Raw genomic sequence first — 9327 nt, 5'->3', positions numbered from 1 at the left:
TTTATCAGATGCGAGAGAAAGCAATTGCATGTTTTTTTTTCTCCTCCGGCTGAAGTCCTGGCGGCTTTGGAGAGATCTCTTTTGAAAGGCAAAAGCTTTCCAGACTTGCCTTTTCAAACCCTGATTTCTTTTTTTTTTGCCATGAGCGCAAATCCAAACTTATACCTGCTTTGTGCATGTTGCTGCTCTTTGACAGTGTTCTTCACATTTGAAAAAAACTGAAGGTGACAGAAAGTGGATAGCCGCGAACTTGGGACTGAATGTATCAGCAAAGTTCTATGCTTTTCGTATCAGCCAGCGGACAGTTGGGGAATCTAGAAAATGATAGACAGGATATCATTTTTGACAGTTTGGTGCAGGCACAGGCCCTGCTTCGTTATATAACTAAAACCTATTGCCTGAGCCTTGTGCTGATATACACAAATTTTCCATTCTGGCTTGTTTCTTGGGAGGATGTTGCCCTCAGCTTTCAGTGAGGGTCACACACTCTGTGCCTCCCCCGTCTCCCACACGGAGCAGCCTTTCTATGCAAATTCTGTGCGACAATCACTTTGGTTGCCGAGTAGCACACTTAGTTTGCCCTTCCCCCGAAGGGAACCTATTTGAATTGAATTGAAATGGAAACAAATGGATTCCGGATGCTGTGTGAGAAAAGACTTTCCCTTGATTATTAATGCATTGGTTTAACCATTGCAACCCCCCACCCTTAGTTTCCTTACCTCGCATCATCTTCTGTTACTCCATGCCAAAAGCATGTGTCTGCAACACTCCTCTAAGCCTGGGCTTTACTGCTTGTAGATGCTCAGAAGAAATATCACGTGAAGGTGTAAGGTGCTGTTTTGGTTGAAAAATGAGCTCCTGTTTTCCATTGTTGGAATAAGTGTGTTATTCACTGCTTCAATTCGTTGTGATACACCTGAACATGTGGACTGGATCAGGTAACGTGTGTTTGTGTGCGACTGGCGCAGATACAGAAACGCTGTTTCGATAATTTGCCAGAAAATAGGAGTGCAAATAAAACGATTGAGCGAGGAAGCCAGTTGCCATGCAAGTGCCTCTTAATAAAGGCACGCTGTTTGTTTACGCTCTCACCTGGTTGATCTGGCAGTCATGCTGAGCACAAAAGGTTTCCTGAGAGCTAAGTAAACATCAGTGTAAGCACAGCAGTTTCATATGCAGATAAAGACTGATTTGTTTATTATTAGGCCGTGATGGTGATTTCCGGGCCGCTGTGAGCTGAGTGCTATTTCTAGCGGCCTGTACTCCGCTCTGACTACATTGACTCATTCACTTCATTTGCAGCAAATGTTCCTAATCTTGCTCGTACACAAATGCAAGCACACACACGCACACAACACACAAGCAGAGGGGGAGATGATAGAAAGAGAGATACATACATACACAAAGAGAAATGGAAACCCAAACACACACACACAAAGAGACACAACCACTCAAATACATACAAAAAGAAAGATACACAAACACTGCCACACACATTGCTGCAGAGTGATGGACACACTCACAGAGAACACTCAAACAAAAAGAGAAACATCACATGCACACAGACATATACATAAGCACTTTAATACACACAAAAAGAGAGATACACACACACACACACACAGATGCACATGTGCACATACAGTGTAAGGGAGGCACACACAGACAAATAGACAAATACTCAATTATACACAAATATGCATAAAAATCGATGGATACATATACACAGAAAAGGAGGGATGCACACACAAACACAGATGCATGGTCTCACACACACACACACACACACACACACACACCTTTTAACCTCTAAGACATTGTCTAGCATACGGTGAGGTCTCCATCCTCTCGCTCAGGCTGGTGCCCTGTCCCTTCTGCGGGGGGAGTATTGATCTGGCATCAGCGCTGCCTCCAGCGAGAGGGGTCTGGTGAGCCCATGCTGCCTGTGTGATTGACAGGACGTTCAGTCATCTGCTCTGTCCACAGACTACCAAGCACTGCGTCTGTCCCTGAACTAATGCGAAAGCGCCGAGCTCCCACTGAAAGAATCCCCCTGGAGTTGAGGCATCCACCGCATAAATCATTCACAGTGATAATGACCTGTGGATGACTAAAACCTGGAGGGTCTACAAAATGATGGTTTCTTCTTCTTTTCAGGGCTTCTACACCATTACAGCCCTGGGTTGAATGATTATGTGGTGACATTTTCCAGCATGCAGTCAAAAATATCCTTGCAGTAGGTTTTATCACCTTGAATATGTGATAATCCCTTACCAAACGAGGCTGCTGAAGGCCTAAGAATCTTTTTTTTTGGCTTTACAGAAACATCTGTGGCTGGATCAGCTGGGACCAATAACACCCCTGTGTGTGTGAGGATGAAGCATTAGACAGCAGCACAGGGCAAAGTGGTAATCACTTTGGTGCTTGGGAATGAGCACAACAGAAGAGTTTGTTGGTGTTCTTTTAACAGATGCCAGAGCTCCTCAAGAGCAGACCTCCACCCACAGTTTATGGAACTAGAATGTAACTAGAACGTGATAATGGAGAGGCGCTTTCAGATTCGCCTGTGTATATGAATCCCATTACCATTCTCACTCCTGCCAATGGAGGCTGTGCCTTTCCCTTTTTAAACTTACCCTTGATCACATTTTCTTCTCTTTTTTTCTACATCTTCTGAGGTGCCATGTTTTTATAAACACAGAGCTCTCGTTCAGCCGTTCAGCTGTGGGCAGCTCCACCATCAGAAGAGAGGCATTTTCTGCTTTCTCTCTCTCCTCTCTCTCTCTCTCTCCATCCGTCCCTCTCCCTCCTACTCCCAGCTGCTTTTCCACCATTCTCCTTCTTGTGTACAGCCCCATTTGTGACCCATTTGTTCTCTGTTCTGCAGCTCACTGGCTGTGATGAAGGACACCATTAACACAGTTGCCAAGCACCAAGATGCAGTGGTACTTACTTGCATCTACATCTAGGTAGAGCTTGATAGTGATTCATCTACAGCTGATGTACATGGTCTCTCCACAACTGTTTTTGCATTTTTTGGTCATATACCTAGGTTTTTTTCCTCATCATTATTGTTACTGTCCCCAAGTGTTTGAGATGTTGATAAATGTCAAAATGAGTCATGGGATTTCGCGCGTGTATGTGTGTATGTGTGCGTGTGTTTGTGTGTGTTTTATCAGATTAAAAAAAAAGATCATTCATACTATTGTACATCGTAGATATTGATAGTTGGAAAAGTTGCACTGTGTTAGCTAAAAATACTATCAATTCTCCGGTAAAGAATTATGCATCTTAAATTGTCCTTTAAAGAAAAAAGAAAGCTACAGCTAAATTTAAATTTTTCTAAACCTTGTATTTCTTTTAAAATGCCACATTTCTATCTGTTTTATAATGCCAATAAATACTCTTAAATCACAAAATGGAGGGTGCTTGCTGATGAATTGTATCCACCATGGATATTATCAAAAAGCTTGCCTTAAGATAAAGCTAAAAAAGCAAGAAAAGTTGGATAAATATGGCCTTTATTAACAGTTTCAATTTCTGCTGCCAAGTGTTGAGTTTGATATGCTGACATTTTCATAGAATCCTCAGTATGTGCACTGTGATTTCTTTGTTGTTGTTTTGTATTGCAGTCAGCCACAACAGAATTATGTCCTGCAATTGATACGGATATCTATACACTACCATCACTGAAATCACCAACATAAGAACCAACCATTTAGTATCTTTCTTTTGCTTCCTCACATATATTTCTGTGACAAGAGTCTTCCTTTTCTTCACAATTACGTTCCCAAAATTGCCACAATTTCCCCCATACCATCCTCGTTGCCTTTAGCTTAGTCTGAAAAACCCATGTAGGGTTTTACTCTTATACGGATTTTTCCCTGGTGTTAATTGTTCCACTGATTGAAATCAAACTGTTTAAATGGCTTGTGAGTTAATTACAATTCAGAAGCAGTAACGTTCTCTTCAGAATTTGCTTTGCATTCCTGTGTTACTGAAACTCGTCCTTCGAACCTGTTGTTTCTGGTGACAAGGCCAGTGTGTTGAATCGGACTGAGCACGTCGCAGATTTGTTTATCGTTGGCTGAAGGGATTATGTTGCAGCACACCGATGTGTGTTTCTTCCTCTGAAATGCTGACTGAATTCACACAGATGGCAGCGGGATGTAGCAAGGCCAACATGCCAGCAAACAAAGACCCACCACACTGCGAAGTGGCCGATGACCAAACACAAACAGAAAAAGACTGACAGTCACGCATCTATAAACACGTTCAGTTTGACATGGCAAAGAAACTCCACAGATATAACAGCTTGACATGGGCCGGGAGATTGTCCAGCATGGTGAGGCTTCCCTTATGTTCAGGAAACGAGTTTAAGCTCTCTGTTTTACATTTAAAGGAGAAGCTGTCACATTTGAAAAGAAAGGGAAGATTTTCATCTACGTCAAAAGGAAAAGGGTTGTGAGACAGTGAGATGGTGACTTGTTAATCACTATATGTGGTTGCAGAATTGGTGTACTGTAAGTGAACTTTTGTGAAAATTTACCATGGGTAAAGTGATAGTGTCATTGTTTTATCAACCATCATATCAAAGGCAACCCTGGTAAATGCTAACAATGGCTCCTCTGGTTAATTTTTTGGGATCCTGGTTCTCTGTAGATTGTTCAGTAATAAAGTGTTTTGTGAAAATATTATCATCGTTGACTATGTTTACATGCACGCATTGATGCGATCAATACAGCGATTACGACAATAGCTAGAGTAAGACATTTACATGTCTCTGCAAAAAGAGGTGTTTCCCAAATACTCTTTGTTTATATCTAAATGATTGATAATTTGATTAAACAGTGAAAATAGGTGAGGCCAGAGGCTTTTGCCCCAGAGTAACCGTACAAGCTGGCTTGCTACCTATTGGTTTTGTTTCTTTCCACTTTCACTCAGGTATAGCTAGCAATAGCCATTAGAACCAGGCTGCATCATTATTACTATTATTATCTTCATCTTTGCAACAGGCAAAAGAAATATAGCATGAAATCTGCCTCTTGTTCACTCAAAAAATGTTGGCTTTTGCTGTTCACATTATTTTTAGCAGACATAGCTTACTGCCTAGCTCACATCAGCATCATTAGCAATGTTTTAAACAAAGAACATGCAGTGTCTGTTCTTCTTTTAGACATGCCTAGTTTTAATAAAAACTGAGAATTGCAATTAAGGTGTGTACATTGTACAATACTCCTACAATAATGTTAATAATATTGGCATACTCCACATATCTTACTGTGATTATGTTCATTGCAACTAAGAGCTTCATCACATTACAATAATATAAGGGAAGTGCTTACATGACTTCTACCTAACTCAAGGTATTGTCTTAATCATGTTAATATTGCATTATTAACCTGCACATAAATGTCACCCTTGAAAATTTTCTTCACAAATATACATAGATGTATCAGTGGTATTCAGCAATTGTAGCACAGTACTAAGTACTTACATTTTTTTAATTTAATACTGTGAAAACATCTGTAATATATTAGGAAAACACCCTCTCAAAGTCTGAAGAGAACCGTGATCCTCTATAAAATGGAAGCCATTGTTACCATAAACCATGGTCACTGCTGATATGGAAGTTGCTAAGGAAGTGATGTCACAATATACAGCTCTCTGAGATCATGATCATGCTTCTGAAACCTACACAACTAAAGTGTATTACAATCCCTCTTTTAATGAAGCAGCCCCAAAATAGCACTTGTATTCACTTTTTATTTACAAACAACAGATATGAACACACTGAAAACTATGTTACACAACCCCCCCCCCCCCCCCCCCCCCCCCAACAAAGTGTACAGCACATTTCCACAGAACCCCCACCTCACCATTTAATGTCATTACAATTCATCCTCTCAAATAGACTCTGTCAAAGAAGTATGCCTGGATCAGAACAGCAGACAAAGACTCCTCTGATACACTAGTGAAAACCAAGGCATTTCCTTCTTTGTTTTGATCACACAAAATGCATGATGTTACATTTTTAGAAGGGAATTATCCCTCTTCATTTCAATTGTTCATTTTTACAATCCAATTTGTCACCACTCTTTTATTTTATTTCATAAAATTTACATTTGTATTAACAAGGTTCAGAACACACCTACAGGGACTCAAAATCAAAACGTCAAATGTCATGGTAATTACAGTACGTGCTCTCTCTGGTATTTACAGATGTCTGTATGTCTGAGATGCCACTATGTTTGTAGCAAACTTGTCATAATAACCTATGTCATAAATTAGAATATGTACATATTCAACAGGAAAATGTTTTGGATAACATTTTTGAATGAATGCACCTCATAACACAAAGCAAGAGTCATCATTCCCTTTGAGCACTTTCTGAAGCAAGAGAACACACACACACACACACACACACACACACACACACATACATACACACACATTCTTAATTTATTTACAGTGTTTGCAATTGCATGTTTTTGTAGAACTACATGAATATCAAACTATGATCTCCAGATGATGCAATGTCGTTATGCAGACTTCATTTGAAGAACACGTCAAACAGTAATTCTGTCTATTAGTGCATTCGCTAATGGTAATAAATGGAGTGGACCAGCTGTTAGGTATGAAAGTTGAGGCTGGTACTCAGTATGGTGGCAGTTGCCATGGGAACACAAGAGGTCATAAAGGGTTGGGAGATGAACAAGGCTCACAGATAATAGTAGGAGGTAAACAGCTCATGCGTCATTTCAAATAAAATGAGGCACAAACCCTAACAAAAGTTTTTCTTAATCACTAACTACTCGTGGTTCCATAGGCATGTTCTTCCCAATAGTTTTGCTTGATTTTTGCCTGTAGTTGTGCCCAAAATCAGTGGGTCATGCTGAGACTTGAGTAAATTATGCTTTAATAGATAAATCCATACAAAAAAGCTTCTGGAATGATTTTCCCCTGAAATATATTTAGCAGTTCACTTCTGATTATCATATGTTGTATTAATGTGAAATGATATGCTTATAGATGATGTAGATCACATTGGGTCTGTGAAAATTGTTTCCCTCTTGAAAGCATGTATTCCAATGAAACATTACAGGCTATGCTCCACAGAGCATTAATCTCATCTGAAAATGCCATCATGGGAAGCTAATTGTTAACCATACATGACAAATGTGACTAATGCCTAACCTGCACTGTAAATTATAGGGAAAGTGTATGATGCAGGCAGTAGTGCTCTGGGAAAGCATATACTGAAGCATAGTGTTCATTACAACACACATTTGACCTTGAATATATGACAAAGCTGATTTGTCTAGTGATTTGTCTTCTAAAGCACTATTTTTGTGCCACCTGTTGCATATTTGTCCTTACATTATTTAACTTCATCTTCTCTTAAATAGATATATGCATAGGCCGATTCAGTAATCTTAAGCTGTTTCAAAATTTAGAGACTGACTTCTCCCTGTTCTGTGTAATACATGCTAGATGGTGTAATTTTGTTTGCGTTATTATAATTTTGCACTATGTGGTTGCTTCCTGACTCTAACTGAACTTGTGCTAAATTTATCTTTCGCTCTTGTGCCTTTTTTAGAAGCTGAGCTGCACTGAAGCTGCACAAATATAGACATCTGGCAGAAGAGCTATACTGTACCGTCACTCAGTGGCATCACACTGGTGAGAGGCAGCGCCACTCTGACCACTTGTTCACAGTTAACACATTGGGGCTGATGCTATTTTGGGTGTAGAGCAAAGCTGAGCAAAAGCATGTTGATCTTTACATATTTAATAACCCCAGACAAAGACAGTTGCTCTTGCTACAAACATGCAGCAATTTTCTAGTGCTGTTGTAGTGTTATAGCGATACAATGGCATCTATGTTATGTGTTACCTAAACTGATGTGAGGACTAGTTAGCTCCATGCCTTCTTTCCAGCTAACAGGGGTTGCTGAGGAGAAGCAAGGCTGTGGGCTCTTTGGGTTTGTGCACTCATACTGATGCCATGCTTTTTGTCTTGAAAATGAAGGGTTCAGTCATCATTGCTCCCTTCCCCATAGTACTTCTCTTGGTTTGTAGCTTTGTAGCTTTGCACAACATTAAACAACAAAAAATGTGTTTTATAATGCGTACAGCACTACTGTTGTGAAATATGGAAAATACATGAAAAAGATATTGTTCCTCTTTATTGTATACTCTTTTAAGAATCTTAATTACAACATCTCTGTGATGGAATAATCCATTCAGAAGAGTATCGCTGAGATGCAGTCATGTGGGAATATGGTGAAATCACTTGGACTGACTGTGTTTGCCTGCTATGCACCCATATGGTAAAGCCCGGGGTGCCCATTTAAGTGTGAAGAACACTGAAACCACCTCCTTATCAGTTTGGGACATTCTTGCTTTTGTGGCTGGTCTGTCAATCATGTGCAAAACTCAGAAAAAGATAGGCCTGACTTGCCTGCAGACTCGGAGAGAGGAGTAAATGGCACGTCTCATTTTGCTTTGACATCCTGACTTCAGTATGTCCACTTTTGCCTGAGCTCACAGGACTCTGTCAGGTAAAGTCACCTCAGCTAGAATGTCAGCCATGCTAATCACCCAGCTTTTACCATGTAAACCACTGAGCTGAATGGATTAGGCACCCAGGACAGCAACGAGAACATTGTTGGCTCTTAATACTTCTCCTGAAGTGTGTGTCCTGCCCTCTAAATCAGGACTCCAGAGCTCCTCTACATTCTACTATGCAGCAACAAGTGGCAAAGACATGGGAAGTCTTGTCAAATGTAGTAATTCAGAAATACACAGCACTCAGTTCCTGCTGTTGTTTTTTCATTGGTTTTCTTGTTTTCATGTCAGGGCTCTCCCGTGGTTCTCCTCACTCTGACACCACTGAAGATTCATGACAGATTTTGCTGGGGGTGGACGTGGAATTGTCTCTTTAAATATCAAAGCAGGGCCTCAAGGCTGATTCCAGATAAAGGAATTGGACAAATATGAGTCGTTTTCAAATGCGACTGCTTCAGCATGACAACAGCATCCGTACAGCACATCGTGTTTGAAAAGAAAAAAGACACATGGCAGCATGGAGAGAGAAAAAAACATTTGGGACCAATTCTCCCAGACCTTAAGGTGTAAGATGGATTTCCTAAAAGGAAGCGATATTGGTTGGCATCTAATTTTCTTCCTCAAAATGCAGCCCTGATTAAATAAATGGGGAGGGAGGGAATGAATCCAAGGGCACAGGAGCTCTGCTCTAATCCTTTCAGGTTCCCACTGTGGCAGCTCTCTCGAAGTTTCTAATTGGCCTGATTGGTTCGCTAG

Source organism: Megalops cyprinoides, chromosome 12 (assembly GCF_013368585.1).
Source record: "Megalops cyprinoides isolate fMegCyp1 chromosome 12, fMegCyp1.pri, whole genome shotgun sequence".
NCBI classification, from domain to species: Eukaryota; Metazoa; Chordata; class Actinopteri; order Elopiformes; family Megalopidae; genus Megalops; species Megalops cyprinoides.
This window is presented reverse-complemented; position numbering follows the sequence as displayed.